General features: G+C 39.3%; 1 protein-coding gene across 1 annotated transcript in view; it reads left to right on the top strand.

Moving 5' to 3' along the window:
- UNC5C (unc-5 netrin receptor C) overlaps nt 1-16,957 on the top strand; it is a 132,947-nt gene that overhangs the window by 48,217 nt on the left and 67,773 nt on the right. The gene's annotated exons all lie outside the window — the stretch shown is intronic.

Here is a 16,957-nt window from a genome sequence, read left to right as displayed (position 1 = left end):
AGTGGTTGTTCTGCATTTTAGGTACAGGCCAAGAACCACAATTTCCAGAAAGTGCTGAAAAGTATATGGGTTGTTCCTAGAATAGGGTTTTTCATGGGGAGATTTGGGGGAAAATAGGAAAAAGAAAAAAAAATTAAATCATCTTCTAGCATGATTCTATGTGGGAAGGAGAAAGTACATGTGAGCACAGTTTAGAGCAGGGTATTGATCCAGAGAAAGCACCTGGCTATTATTCTGTTACATTTTTCACCTGCTCCACAGAGCCCCGTATGATGGAGAACAGTATGTTAGCAAGGAAAAGAAAGAAATAAAAAGCCCAGAGCCTCATCCTTCCTCAGTCAGTATCGGAAATCCAGTGGCATTCATGGGGGCTGGAGGCAAAGCTTAAAAACTTGAACTATTATCTAGAGGAAATCAAAGATATGATTGTTCCAATTTGGGAAGACTGGTAATCAATTGAGTTGGAGTAACATGCAAGGAGAGAAGGAAAACTTACTTCAAAAACTCAAAACAGCAGTTTTGATGGCTCTGAGAAATAGCAGGATACTAAACAAGAAGGTACCTTTCATTTGGGAATTACACCACCACTTGGTCTAATTACTTAGAAAAATAACTCCACCAGATGTCTTGGAAGTCTCTTGTGAACTGGCTTTTATTTGTTTCAGCTCATTTATTTGTACAGAGATCAGAAGCATAAGCTTTTAACAGTACTGTGGTGCTCTCAGCTTGAGAAAGAGAAGGTGGGTGTAGGGAAGAAAGACTCTTGAAAAAATCTATATTAAACTTAGGGCCTCTTTATTTGATTGTAAGAATAGGCTATTCCAGCAGGGTGGATGCAGCAGAAAAACTCAAAAAAGAAATATCTTAATACATCAGCTTTTTTTTCTTTTCTTTTTTTTTTTCCTATCCATGGTAGTGCACTGCTGTGAAGGACAAGCAAGAGAACAGCTATCACTGTTAGTTCTTTAAGCTTTTATCAACATCAGTATTCAGTAACTGCATTGTGGCTTCTGTGCAGTACAGTCAGAGGCAGCTTTGAAAATGAAGGGTCTGATTTTTCTCAGTAACCTAGAAGAACTAAAACAGCATTTGTTTTGAACTCAGCAGCTCTGTGCTGATCTGGAGGAGGAAAAAATAAGTTTCTAAATGATTGTTTTCAAGTTTCTTCTTCTTTCTGATCTGAGAAAGGGAATTAACATTCCATGTAAACAATGAAACAGTACGGCAGGCTTTCTTATGGAAAAGCTTATGTAAGGCCTGTAAAAATCAGTTGTGCCTCAAAAGATAACACTAACAACAAGCATTTATCCACCCAGCTACAAAACAAAACTGCTGAGTAAAGCGCTGCTCTGTAGTGAAAAAAGGAATACCTAAAAATGCTGCATACCTCTTGAGTAAACTGACTTGAATACCAGAAGTCCGCACATGGTTAATGTATAGTCTAGTGTTAGTGTGTTTGGTAAAATTGGTGCAATAATGCCCAATAAAAAATGCAAAATGGAGACAAAAGCATTATATTTATTCTAAGAACTTTAAACGTAACAAGACAGAACAACAAATTATTGAGAATACTTAACAATAAATGCATTCTGCAAGCTTTATTATGGGAGGTAGTTTACATTTAGGAAACACTGACTTAAAAAGCTTAAGCCAAAATAAGAGCAAGAAGTTACAAAGCTGGCTCATCCTGTTAGCACCTTTGCTCTGCAACACAGCTTACAGGTCTGTGAGAAATGCTGATGTGTGGACATTAGTTTTTAATGCAAGTGAAAAACTCATTGCAACACTTTTTTTTTTTTAAAAAATCTCATTCTAGAAGAACTTCATGGTGCTGCAAAATAATTTGAAGCAGAGAATGCAGAAGCCTAGTCTTGAAAAGAGACGCAGCTGAATATATTAGAGGACAAATGTTTTGAATGATAAACAGCAGCAATTACATGTAAACAAAACCCATATCCAATTAGAGAACCTACATTAGAAAATCTACATTTGTCAGTCAACTTGGTTGATGCCAGAGGGTTGGTTAATGCATATAACAGGTGTAACATTTGTGCATCTTTCTCTACTTAAAATGAGAATCTGCAGCTCATAACAGAGTGTTGGATATAAACGGATAAGCTGTATGTTTAATAGGAGTAAAGTTGTAGGTAAAATAGAAACTTTTTTTTTTCCAAAATAAAGGAAACTCAGGAGAATGTATATCTGCTGTAGAAGAAGCTGGAGACGAAGCTGTAGGATACCACAGCTTTGAGGATTCATATTGGTGCCTAAAGTGAGAAGGCACTAAACATAAGAGGTGATCAGCTTGGCAGCTTGCACCAGCCATCCTGCAAAGCCCTTTGACTCTACCACTTTGGAGGCTGCTTAGGTCTCTTTTGCTTTTTTGGCTAGTTAGCACAATAGTTATGACACAGGGTACAGCAGTAGCACGTGAGCTGCACAGAGGGTGGTGAAGGGTTGGGAGCTCATGTCTGTGCTGCTTCTGGCTTCAAGCTTGTGGATAAGGAGGCTGGAGAAAAATTCCACATGCCAGGATATGCCTAACTCTTATGTGTGCATGTATTGAGCGGGTGTGTGCCTGTCTACATATGAAGAAAGTTGGTGCATTTCCTTGTCTGCACATGTAGAAAGGCTCATGAAATTCAGTCTGTCTTCTTGGAGCACCTCTAACAGCAAACTCCTTGTTTACTCACCTTATAATAATCCAGAGCTCATTTATAAAGTAGTTCTGCAGCTCCATCTTGTAAGCCAAGCATCTGAGAACTCAGCACATTCTTCTCCTGTGACGTTTTACCACTCCTAAGGTCTGTTCTGCACAAATATGAAGAGGTGCACCATGCTGAGGTTCTCTTCAGCTGCCATTTTTGAACTGAGCTTTCCCTCTCTGGCCCTCAGGTAGTAAAGCAGAAGCAAAGGAACCAGATAAACAGGCAATAAAATATATGACAGGAAAATAGTAAAGGTCAAGTATGCTTTCTTTTCTACAGCACAGGTTATAGGAAAGAGAGGTGTCTAAAGTACAGGTATAATGCCAGCAGTACTTTTTCTAGGAATTGTAAATGATACATGAAAGAGATAAATATGCTTTGATTTGAGAAAGATTATACGCTCATGGATTTTGAGCCTGTGGCAAGGAATTAAATCTGCCTAGAGATAATTAACTCTTCTTATAAGGCAAATTTGTTTCTGCCACCAATAAAACTAGAGAAAACAGCACAGCAGTAATTGTGTGCAAGAGGAGGAATGAGAGTGCAGTCATACTCTCATTGAAGAGAGCAGACAGACACTAATAGTGACTATATTAAAAATGCTAATTTTTAAGAGGAGAGAAATAAACAGTTCTCCTGCATTTGCTTTTATGTATGTACATATATACATATACATGTGTGTATAAATCTTTTTCTTTAAAATGGAAAAGGTACAAAGAGTTATGTACCTATGCACTTTGCAGTGTGTGCTATTTTAAACAGTAGGTAAAACTTTGCTTTGAGGAACACGCACAGGGACTCTGTGGGAGTTGTTACCTTCTGGTTGGAGAGAATGAGAACAGTAACAGTGACAGGGTGTTCTAGTTCCACTTTATTTAATCAAATTGGCCTGAAGAGAGCCTGGCAAAAAATTCCAGTGACTGAGCCTGAGAAGCCAGAAGCTTTACTTAGAAGATCATTAAATTCTGCTTTAAACTTCAGACTCTCTGGAATTTTTCTTCTTTATGAAAAAGTTAAGCATTTTCATAAAGAAGTCAAATGGGTGCTTTGAAAATCTTTAGTGCGGATCTTTGACTTTCATTTCCTATGTACATGAAATACAAGGCAAGTCATGGTATATTTTTTAATGTTTTACTGGAATATTTTCCCATTAATGTGGAAAAAAATATATGTAAAGAAATAAGAAGATCGGCTTTAAAAAGTAAAAATGGAAGTTGTTTTGAGGGAGCACATTTGATTTTATGACCGACTTTCATAAAAGATAATAGCAAAGAAAGTAGAAGGAACCCTGCAGAACTGCTGCTACTGGGGGCAAGAGAATTCCATTGTCAAAGAGTGGGAAGCTTAATGGCATCAATAATTATTAGAAAAATTTTTGCACATTTTCCAAATTATTGTGCCTCTAAAAATGGCTATGGCAAAAGATTTTATCTTGCTTGTCTGTTTTTTATGGAGAAATACTTACATGCAGAAAAAACGTTCTGCGGTGGCAGAAAAGTTGCAGACATACAGAAAATCAGTATCTTGCACCACTTTAATTTGTCCAGAGGGATTAAATGCTGCTAAATCAAAATAAATATTGCCCTGTTGTTCAAAAGAGAGAAATCAGGACTACTGCTTATCCATTTGGATATGCATTGAAGTAATTTCCCCATAAATATTAAGGTGAAATGATCTATAAACCCTCTCTTGCTCTCTGCAATGGCAGTGACTTGTACTTGTTTCTCTGCTTCAAGCAAGGAGAAAACAATGTTTGGAACACTTCGAGTGCTAATGAGACGTATAGAGCAATTTGGTCAACATTCTGTTGGCCTACAACTTATTTTTCTCAGGGAGAGAAAGACTCAGGGAGTTTACTGATTCCCTCCTGAGTGCTCCCAATTAGCAGCAAGATGGAATAAAGACTCCTGCACCTGTCCTGAGGGCTCAGGTAATGCAAAATGAACAAGTTTATTTGTGCCATCACAGTGGAAAGACATGCTGAGGGAGGCTCTGTTAAGAACCAGGTGAAATCACCAATTCTTTTATCCATCTCCGGCCTTCAGAAGCAAGATCTCAGGGGACCTAACATCTACCAGGACATCCTAGTGCCACTTAGCCCTCAGCAGGGAATAAAGATAACTCCCTGTACTTCCCTTGAGCAGTCCCTTCCACTCACCGTTTCTCCTCAAATCAATAAAAACAATGAAGTTAAAATCTGGATAAGAATGAGAATCCTACCTGCTGCAGGTGGCTTCTCAGACTGCACTCAGTAGGGTAAATAAGTTCTTCTCAGACAGAAGTCTCAGACTTCTTCATTTCAGTCTCTTGACATAGCTGCTGCTGTGATTCCTGTGCTTACCTCCCACCATTACCTTTTCCCATTAATAATGTATTTCTGGATGACTTGTAGATTTGATGAAAGGAGACTGAGCTTTTGACATTTGGTCAGCATTGATCTGGCAAATAGGAGGTTGTTACCTTAAGCAGTGGCTTTGGCAGCATGTCAAGGGAGTAGGCGTCCAACTAGCTAAATCTTTAATAGTTCTCCCTCAACAGAAAGATCAAAGATTGACTACCCTTTTGCCTTTAAGGCAGTTCTTGCAGGATGCTGCAGCCAATACAGCATGGAGAAGCCTCCACAGTGACTATCTGCTGTTCTGGCACCATTTACAGAGACAGAAATATCACTTCCACAGCACTCTATCACTTTCTTTTTCTCTGTGTGTATAGATCTCATGAAAGCTCTTTTGGTGTTTGTGACATGATGTTTTGAGGCTGCATTGCCCTAGCAAACAAAAGCCCCAACAATTTGTTTGACCTCCAGCTAACATTCCTTGCTGAAGCTGGGACTTTTGATTATTACAAAGATCATCTTACACCCTCTCATTTTGAGCAGTTGTGTGCTTTTGTCCTGGTATTTTTCATGAACAACAGAAACTATTGCTATTGTTAAAATGCAGCACTTTCTTGAATATCAGTTGTGGGGAACTTAATTTAGGAGTTTAGATATGAAATTTAGGTGCCATGTAAGAATGAGTCTAGGAGAGGAGCACACAGGGGTAACATTTTCCTTGTTTTCTCTTTTCCTTCTGCATGTTTGCTCTTTTCCTTCTGCGTGTATTTCTTCCTTAATGTCTGTTTGCTTCATGACCTGCTATAGCCTCCTAATTCTCTTTATTATTTTTCAAGTGTTCAAAATATGACTAGTTTCCCTTAGCAACTTCAGTAAGGAAATTACAAGTGATAGTAAATGCTGCAGTTGTGCCTCTGCCTGCAATATTTTGACTCTCTGGGGCAGAATACCATGGGATTATGTTAGTATGGGTAACCACATATCATAAATAAGAATTGTTTTCATTCCACTATTGTCATAAGCCATTTTATTTTCTGTTTGTCATTGGATCAAATCCATTACAAACATCAAGTATTCAATTCAAAATAATTATTTCTTAGCAACATGTTGCCAATTTTTAGTTCTATACCTTCAGTACTCTCCCCTAATCCAACTCATTTCAAGGAAATTTAAAAATGTGTCCACCATTTTCTAAATGCTTCTATTAACGGTTTGGAGATGTGGGCTGGAATTTATACTCTAGTCCATCTCCTTTAGTAATTCTAACTCTGCTCTCTGCAAGGATGCTGTAAGTGAAACATGCCTATATGTATGGTCTGAAAGGCTGCAGCTGGTCCAGAAAGAGCAGCAATCTCTGTTCCCAAGGGACTGAGATTCTATGGAAAGATACAGGTTGTTTACTTACCTAGAAATATATGAGCAAACCCACAGTATTTTCCTATTTGATATTTTGTTTGGTGTTATTTCAGGTGCCACTCAGGCCTCCATTCTGCCCATCACTCCCTGTGACCTTGTGGGAGGCCTGTGCCCATCACTGCTATGAGAGGGGCTCTCCTCTCCCAACTAGCACCTCCCAAATCAGCTACTGTCAGTGTGGTCCCTGGCACACCCTGACACCTTATTCAAGTGAATACCCCTCAGCAAAGCTACTGTAGGCATTTTTACAAGAAGACAGTTTTTCCTCTTTTATCTTGAGTAATTAGTACATTTTGATAAAAAAAAGAGCCTTTTTGAAAACTTCAGAAGCAATGCATATATGCTCCTCCAGAGAATCTCCATTTTCTGGGATTAAAATTCAAATAATGGTGTTTTTTGAGTTTGAGGTTTTGTTTTGTTTTGTTTTTGTTGTTACTATTGCTTTTTTTTCTTTTGGAGGAAATAGAGACATCACTAAGTTCAGTACTTATCAAAGGAAGGAAAGTTATATTTTTGTGTAGAGAGTAAGTACATTAGGCCATACATTCGCTCTCCTGCTTATAGGTAGTGCAAAATCATCAGATGAACCCATAATTTTTTTCTCTTTAGTTAGTAAGATTGCAACAGACTGTGTATATTTTGAATTTAGCTCTATTGAGTATAGTATTTATGGTAAATAACGCACTTATAATGCATATATTACCATATAATTAAATTCTTCATTAATCATATGGTGTTACAGAGGGTTTTTATCCCTGTAAATATCTGTGGGAGGCAACTTCTAGCTCTTCCATCTAGACATCTTCTTTTAATGCTCATAGCCCTGGGCTCCTGCCTGTTCTTATGCCATGGCTGTTGTTATGAGGGGACCAGCCACTTCCTGACCTGGTGTTCCTGTGTGCCAAAACAATGTGGTGCACTGATGTGTTGGTTTAGGCTCGTACCAGCTCCAATGCACTGAATTTTCTTGCTCTTTCCTGCTAGGTATTTGGGGGTACTAACAGGGAGGCAAAAGGAGCTCCTTCTCCTTCTGCAAGTTAATTCTGTCTAGGCTCTTTCTGTGAGTAATTATGAGCCCATGAGAAGAGTCATTCCAAATTTTCTGTGAGTTTGCCATGTATCTCTGTGCAAATCACTCTGCTTTTCTGTTATTTACCTCTGCTGAGTTCTCTGGGACAAAAAGATAAAAACTTAGGGTATTTGTGCCTTATAAAGCCAATGAGTTTTGGCTTTGTTTGGCACAGGAAGTGAGTTTCAGTTGCTTTTTGGATACAGGAATGGAGGAGAGGAAGAGCAGAGCCTGGGCTTTGTGTGCTGCCCAATAGAAGGGCTGCAGCCACCAGCAACCTGAGAATGAATGCTTGCATCCTATACATGTAGGTTTCTTAATTAATAAAATAATGACTCAGTCTGAAGTCTCTTCGTTAAAATCCCTGAAAGTATTCAGAGAAATAGAAGGTTCAAATTATATTTTACCTTTTCTTTGCTGAGAACAAGCGATAGCCCTATTTTCACTAAGCAGCAGGCCTCCAAATCATTGCTCAGGGGGCAAGTAAGAGTAGCAGATGTCACACACTGCTCTGCTCCATGCAGGATCTAATTTTGTGCTGCCTGTATGGGTTCACAGCTTGTACTTGTTTTGTCCTTCCTATGCATTCCTTCTTCATACTTATTGAGCAACATGATGTGGTGTGTACCAGCACAGCTGCCATTCGCTGCTCTTTCTCATCACGTTTTAATGGGGTGCCTTTCATAACTCATAACTTCTCACTCTTCTTCATATTTTGATTGTGAGAGCAGAAAAGACGTCTTTCATCAGTCTCTTCTGCATCTCTTCATCCCCCTGAACACTGATCTTTGGGCCCTCATGGCCTCTTCCATTATTTAGTCCTAGGTTTTGATTTTAGAGAGGACTGCAGTTGTCTGATTGCTGCTTTGGGCTTCCCAGGGGCTTATGTAACAGTATCTCTGCAATGAGTGGGATGTGGGAGCAGGCAGACCTTCAGGTTTGCCTGATGAAAGTTACTTCACTTAGTGCACTGGGTCTCTCTGAAAGCAGCTGCTTAACTTATTTTTCATACAGTAGTCAGCATACCCCTAAGCAGCCATGAAACAAACACGGAAACAGAACAACGGTGACAGAAAACCGGTGTGGCTGTGACACATCTCCCCCAACCTTCTGTTCCCACGTAAGTGGGCTAAAAAAGGGAAAAAACATCTTGAGAAGGCTCCCAGGTGACCCTTTGTGTCACTTCGTGTCTGTCCTTTGTTCCACAATATCTGCACCAGCCACTGAACCATGTCACTGCATCAACTACACAGAAATGGGGCAGCTTCACCTCGTCTTTGCTTCTCAAATCCATTCAGAATGGGTGTGGTACATGCGTGCATATATGCATGTATGTGCTTTTTTGTATAAATAGGTCAGTAAGTCAATAACAAAACAACTTGATGTACATTTTTACCTTAAAATGTTACAAATATATTTATTTAAAGATATACACACAAGCCCATTTATTCTTTCTTTCCTTTTCCAGCTCTTCCACTATGCAAAGAGAATGTAAACATGCTGCTCAAAATTCAGATGCTCTCTGGTGGCTTCCCAGATGTTTGAAGTTCAATAGAATTTTTTTCTCCCCTAATTTCCTCACTTCTTCTAGTGAAGTGCTAAACAACCATTATTCTTTTTTTTTTGCCTGCACATTGAGATTCATCTGTAGGCTCCAAACTGCCTCAAAAGTGCTTCAATTTTGCATGAGCACTAAGCTGGGGACTGGGAAGCATTACCCACTGCTGAAGGCCCAGATCATTAGAAAGAGCATGTAAGTCCTCTGAACCAGAAATAAAAAGTGTGCAGATTTTCTTTGTGAAGTCTCGACTGCAGCTTTATGTAAAACATGAACCTCTGGCAGGATTTTTTCCTGGCCTTTAAAAAAAAACAAAAAACAACAAAAAAAAAGCAACAATATCTTTTCTCAGCCACATGTGCCTCAATCCAAAGCAGGGAAAATTGGGCTTGGATTCAAAAGCTGCTAAGCGCTCATCCTCTAGTTTCCCTGTGTGTGTTTCCCTCTACCTTTGCTTCCCCATTTCTGGGTTGCTGCGCGGTAGGAAGGTTTGGTTGGGGGCTTCCTTGTGCATTTCTTTCTATTCCAACACCTCAGGGATCTAAAATGGTGATGGCTGTGGTAGAAAACAGATGTATGCTTGCAGCAGTTTTTTTTCAGAGTCCTGCTATACCAAAGCATGATTATTTCTTTTGTACGAGGAAGAAGAAAAAGAGGGGGGAATAGCAACAATAATAACACATTGTTAGTTGCGGAAGAGAACAGCACATTTTGGAGCAATTTGCGCATATTAACACAAAAATACCATGAAACAAAAAATAGCTTCCATTTTTTAAAAAGTGAGGGGAGGTTGTTATTGTCTCTGAGATGTTTATAGGTGAGAAAGAGCAATTCAAAGTAATTTTAAAGTATTGAACATGTAGAGAACAACAAGGTGCCTAGGTAATCATGGAATTGTTCGAGTTGGAAGGGACCCTTAGAGGTCATCTAGTCCCACTCCCTGCAATTAACAGGGACACCTAGAGCTAGATCAGATTGCTCAGAACCCTATCCAGCCTAACCTTGTAGATCTCCAGGGGTGGGGCATCTACCTCTCTGGGCAATCTGTGCCAGTTCTTCCCTACACTTATCATAAAAAACATTCTCATTCTATCTAGCTTAAATATTCTCTCTTTTAGTTTCATTTCTCCTTGTACTGTCACCACAGACCCTGCTAAAGAGTCTGTCCCCTTCTTTCTTATAGCCACTGTTTAGATACTGAAAGGCTGCTATCAGGTCTTCCTGGAGCCTTCTCTTCTCCCAGCTCTCTCATCCTGTCCTCTTAGGGGATAGGAGAGGGATATTGCACCTGCCCTATGAGGATGAACCCACACAGCCCTTGCCTGCAGCCCACCTACTCCACCCCAGCAGGGACCAGGGCTTGCATTTGTTTTCCACCCGTATCCAAGAATTCAATTTTGAAATCTTCCTTGCATCTTAGAACTCTCAATCCTTCAGATGTTAATGGGAAAAGAACAAAAACAGCTTGTTTTTACTAAAAGAAAATAAAACCCAAACAGGATGCACATTCTTTAATTCCAGTTCAAAGTAAAATCTCTCTGAAGACAGCCCTTTGTAATTTCTGTGGAAGTGAGTAAGTCAGTTAAACAGCGCGGGAATGAGGATTTTAGCTCAACCTACTGCTGTTAATTGGTAATTAGATACCCTAGCTAATGTGCAGACTAGTGCAAACCTGATGTAGGTTTTAATGCAGAATTTTCATTAGGCTGTTCATCTGTACTAATTTGAGTCAAAGATGTATTTCTTTCCTAGGGAGAAAGTTATGAAGAGACCACAAATAGCTGGAAGCCTTTAATTTAAATATTTGAGCTAATATTTGTAGAAAATTGTTTGCAATCTGCCTTCAGTTGCTTTCTACCATCAGCCAGCCACCAGTTAGGGAAAAGCAGCATCAAAGCGAAAACAGGTGCATGCAATCACAAAGGAGAAGGATTGCTGGGTATTAAAGCTGTTTGCTTTTTTAAAATATCTCTAGATATCTATGTGCCTATCTATCTTTTGTTGAGATTGCCACTGCTTTATGTAGAAAATAAGATATAGGCAAAGTGTGCCGTTATGCAATCATCTCTGTCCCATTAGGATGCACAGAGTACATTTTTCTCAGCAAGAACTTTAATATTTGAAGCTGTTCTTCTTGTACATAGCCTATTTATTCATTTTAGAAACATCACATTCTACAGCATAAGTACTCTGATGTTTTGGAGCAGAATTACTCTGTGACTGTGAGAGATCCATCTCTGCAAGGGGGTAAATAAATTCCATTCTGTGCTGATTTTATGGTTATTTCACAAAGGTAAGTGATCAGCCTTCTACTGCAGAGGCAGGTTTCTGATAGCACCTGTGATAAGCAATTACATAAATCAGATGGATCGTTTCAGACTATCACTAACTACAAAGATCATCACTCTTTGCTTTGGTCATGTGAATTGTAGCGTCAGAGAACAATATAATGACAAAGGACTGTGTAATCTGTTAACTTCCATTAAGTCTGTTTATGGTCATACCACTTTGGTGTATGGGCTTGGCCACTTTCACAAAGTCAAAAATATGGGGCTGTTTTAAGGAATTTTGAATGAAGCTTTTTGTATGAAATGTAAGACAGATGGGGCCTATGAGGACTAAAAATGCTTTCATTCGTTTTTGCCAAATTCTGCAGAGATGGTGCAGCTTCTTCTGAAATAATAGCAAAACTTCCATTTTAATTTTTGGTATCAGGATTCTCCTTCCACCTTTGTCTTGCTTTAAAGAGCACGTACAGGCATGTTGTTAAAATACACGGGCTGCTCTGAAAGTAGGGCCTCCTATTTTATTATATTGGCCTACAATGTCAGATGCGGATGTTCTTTGTATGGCAGTAGAGGTTGAACCTTCTACTACCAATATTCCATGACGTTTTGTTTCCATGTGTCTTATAGCAGCAGAGGGGCAGTCTGACAAAATAATGTCTGACAAAATAATGTCTGACACAGGAGTGCATATGAAGCAAAGGTGTGGCACTGAACTTCTCCAAGTGGAAAAAAATGACATTCATTGATGCTTGATGAACATTTATGGAGACTAAATAGTGGTTGTGAGTACAGTGATGGATGGTGCATTTCAGCAGTGGTGACAGTAACAGTGGGTCTCTTCTGCTGGTCCAGATTTTTAGGAGCACAGCATGCAGGCTCCTGTTCATCGCTGGTGGAAATGCAAAGCTAATGCTGGTGGCTGTGTTGAAAAAGAGTGTTTTGTAGCTGAGAATTTTCTCTATCAACTAGAGTTATTGTGCTCTTTGCATCTGTTGTAGTTTCCACAGAAATAAATAGGAGGCATTACTTTCAGGGTGATCTATGTACTGCCTGTAAGATGTGACTGTAGCAGCATGTGGCATTCCCTACACCGTAGCTGTTTTGCTGCTGACTCCCCAGAGCCTCATCTCTATCTTCAGGAAATACGGTCCCTGATCTCTATTTCCCTCCTGCACAGTACAAAGGGAAATTTTGTGGAATTTAGGGGAACCTGTGACTGTCTAAGGAAAGAGCCAAGGGTACCAGCAGCCTGTTTTGGCAGACTGCTCTTAGTACTGACTTTAAGACATTAAACTTGTAAAGGGTTGCAAGTTGCTTGCATGCAAATAAGCTGTATTTCCATACTTACAGTGGCTGTGAGATACCTGCAATCTATATGCATGAATCACAACAGTGTCTTTCTCCAGACCAGCAGCTCATAAAGTTCAGTCTCCTTAAGAAATGTGTTCTATGGCATATGTGATTGCTAATTAATGAAATACCTTTCAGGCAAATGAAAGCACAAAAGCACAAAAATTATCTGAGTTTCCACTTATAGAGAAAATAAATTATGCATCCTATTTCTTGGAGCTCAGAAGCACAGTTTAGTGTTGTAACTAAATAGCTTCTGGTTAGTACTATGCCAGAGGGTCAAACACATGCCAATATAATGCTTCCACAAAAATTGCTCTGTCAAAGTCCTGAGGAATAGTTCCACACACATAGGGTATTAATATCAAATGCCTAACATTTATGGAGACCAAAATGCACTGAAATAATTTCTTGGAAGAGCCATACCCAGTGAGGTGTGGATACTGACTTTGAAGCCTCAACTGACTCCAGACTGGAAAATTGCATTTGATTAATTGCTAATATTCTGATGTTTTCAGATGTTTACAGTGATCATTTCTCACCATAAGCAGTCATATACAGTTGCAGAACCTTATAAGGTATTTTTGTTTCCCTCTGGAAAGAAATGGCTCTGACTGGCATATCTGCTCCAATTAAAATCATTGGGAAATTTGCCAACTACTTCAGTAGGTGCAGGATAGAACCCATGAGTTATTATTGCAGTTACTAATAATGTACCATAATATCATACAATTACATTACATTTGCATACATTTAAAATGATAACATTTTTGCCTCTGAAGACCAGATTATGTATCTCACAGTTTGTAGAGCCTGCTAATAACTTAAACACTTGGGGACTGTGTTGAATGGAGTGTGTCTGGGCTTGATTGTGTTTCCAGGATACAGCTTATAATAAGATAGTATGTATATGAACCACAATCTCCTCCCCCCTCTTTCTTTTGCTCCAATTTTATTTTGATGGGTACCCCTAGCCCCTGCCTCTCCCCCTCGTTCATGCAGCTGTGCTCCCTAGCAGCAGGCACGCTGAGCACAGCTCCCATTGCTCTCTGCCTTGCTCTACCCATTCATCTCCCCTTAACATGCAAATACAAAAATATGCAAACTTCTGGTTTCCTGCTGCTCCACTTCAGAGCCCAACTTGTGTCAGTCTCAGAAATACATTTAATTTATTGACATTAATAATTGCGTATATTGTGCTCCTAAATATGCAGAACTTTTCATTCTTGGAGTACCTATTTAATTTGTGGAATGCCATCACAAACTGGTTATTAAAAGGCTCTGAGCTGCCTTCTGAGCTTCTGTCCTAACTAAATAATTAGTCTCCTAAAGGGTTTTGGACTTCTTTTTATGGAAAGCATAACAATGTAACATCTTTATCTGATGTCATACTTAAGTGCTTTCAAGGTCTAATCGATGTGTTTAAATAGCCTGGCCTTGAGCAGGCTCTCTGACATTTTTGTAGTTCAGCTGATCCAGAACCATGTACGCAGGACTGGGAGAAGACAACAGATTTTTCTAGTTTGGTTGTGTTGCTGTTTGTTTTTTCCCAAAAGATTTTCATCCTTCCTTGCACTCAAGTTCTAAAACTTCTTACATTGCTACTCTCTTGGGAACTCTGCTGAATCTTTTCTCATTCACACTGATCAGAAGAGAAACACTTATGTAGAAAGAACCTATCAACCCAAGAATGTGCTTTTAAGGAATTGTATTTTTTCAGTGTGCAATCACCATTTATTTTGGAGAATTGCTTTAAAATACGTTGATTCTCTCTATTTTTGTTTTAAAGCTTCTTTCTTCACAATCTTCTTGTTGCCAGAAATAAGGTGGTCATAATTAGACCCAGTATCTTCACTTACCTGTGATAGATACCCAAGATTCAAGTGGGCTGCAAGTGGATATGGAAACAGTTCTCAGTTTGCTGAATGCAAGTCAAGTTTGGATAGAGTAAGCAAATACCTTTCTCTTTCCCATTTGAGCTAATTGTCACTGGCAGAGTAGAAGTCCTATGTTGATGCTCTTTGTGGATTTGTGTATAATGTTATGAGGGACCTGTCAAGCTCTTCAGTTGCCTACATTCCTGTTGTTTCCCTTCAGTTGTGTTTATTATTGCATTGCTTTAAAATAGGAAAATCATAACTTCTTTCAGATTGTGGCACAATCTATGGAACTATTTTAATTTTGGATTTTTGCAGCCTGCTCAGGTGTTGTAAGAAAATAGAGTAAAAGTATGCTGCATAACTTCACTTGCTGTATAGTTAGCCATGTGAAGAACTAGACTGAGAATGTCAATGTATTTCTAGTAAAGAAGGTAAAATAGAAGAGATATTGTGTGAGAGAGGGTGACATTTTGCTACTTATCACTATGGCAATGTAGATTGAAAGGAATAAAATGAAGATGACTGTTTGAAGTCATCATCCTAAAGCTGTCTTGTGCTAGCTCTACATGTGAAGTGTACAAGCGATATACTGCTGAATGAAAGCAGACATACTGAACCACCTTCTCTATGAAATCTGATGTACAGCAATCTGTCAGCTGGTAACGAGGCTGTTGCTATCTGAAGTACCTTGGTAAATTCCTTCTTTGTAACCTAGCCTCAAAAGGCATTTCCTATTCAGGTTATGGTGAGGTGTGTTAGCAGAAGGAATAGGATTGTGTTTTGATGTAGCAAGAGAAGGATATCCCTCTGTGCCTAACCCAGAGTCTGGTGAGGTGTTCCTCCTAAATCATTGTGGCTCTTTTTGCAAAGTGATGCCCATGAGCAGTACAGGGAAAGAGGGATTTCATCAGCCTTCCTGTGTGCCAAGGCAGAGGGAAAAGCAGCAGAGTCAACAGATTTCCTTACATATGCCTCAGATGCTTGCTCTGTAGCACAGGGAACAAATCAATATAGTGGAGATATCACTGTGGGGAATTTCTACATTTTTGTCACCCTAAATTCTGGTCATTGATCCTTATATCTCAGATGATAACAAAAAGTCACCATCTGCTTTGATAGATTCTGAATTTATAAAAAACAGTTCACCTTAGAGAAAAAGACACATATTTTTTTTGCTTGTAAACAGAAGGAGGCAGCAACTGAAGGTATGCTCCTGTTTGACCATGACATAACTCTTGGTATTATTTGATGTCCAAAGGCCAAATCAATTTGAATAACCTGATACCTATCAGTACTTTATGGCTCTCCCAAAATATACTAAGTGGGATAGTTTGTAATTCTGAATTAGAAAACATCTTGGAAATTCGAAGAAAAACGTCCTGCTGGTATTGTCCAACGGGAGTTGTTTTTGTGTGGCTTTGTATCTTCAATAGACTATCAGAGAAATGTGTTTGTGTCACAGATGTTAAAAATATTTCATAATCACTATTATTCAGGACTGCCATTATGAGCCTGCTTTCCTCAGCCTCCGGGTAACATAGTCCACTGTTCCATCAAATCCTGTCATAATCAGCCATATTACAAAAACATATTATTGTAACCTTCTAAGGCTCCCTGGGCTAGTGCTATAAAAACTGGGAATGAACTAAAGTAATCTTTAGGCAAACTGCAGTTGCACAGGGAAAATATAACGATTTTATGCATTTAATGTACATGTTCCCTCCTTCTTCTCTTCATGCTCTTCTCAACAGGACAAAAGCTACCCCTCAGACCCCATCTGCAGCCAAATTAGCTCATCAAAGCAGAACAAGTTTATAATATAGTGTTTGCTGCATATCAGGTGTCCACACACCACTTTGATTTGCATTCTTTGAACTCAGTTGCTATGTATTTTATTTCAAGAGGGAAAGCTATTAAGTGTTTTCCCCAAAGTATCTGATTATTCAGTGGCTGAAGATGTCAAGGATAATGAAATAAAAAAAGGGCTAGGCTGCGATGGTCTCTAGCAGGAAAATGCATCTCATTAGAAGGCATTCCCAGCAGAGAGGCCTGTGATATTACATGCATGAATTCCTTTCTCTGGTGTTAGCTGAGTTTTGGAAGCAAACAGCATGGAGCCCCGGTGACAGTGCATGGGTGTGTACAAACAGTAATTAATCCTTAGCTCCCTGAATGGAGCCTCTATGAGGCTGGAGGCAAAATCAAAGGGCTCGCTTGAAGAACACGCAAGCCATCCAGGCAGAAGCATTCTCAGCATGAATATCACCTTGTAGTCTGTGTGGGGGACTTAAAGGGCTCAAGACTGTGCTGAACAGAACGGCTCGTAGCCCAGCCTTTGGTGTATGGTGATGGG

This window comes from Meleagris gallopavo, chromosome 4 (genome assembly GCF_000146605.3).
Source record: "Meleagris gallopavo isolate NT-WF06-2002-E0010 breed Aviagen turkey brand Nicholas breeding stock chromosome 4, Turkey_5.1, whole genome shotgun sequence".
Classification (NCBI taxonomy): Eukaryota; Metazoa; Chordata; class Aves; order Galliformes; family Phasianidae; genus Meleagris; species Meleagris gallopavo.
Note: the sequence above shows the minus strand (reverse complement) of the source record. Positions and strands in the feature narration are given on the sequence as shown.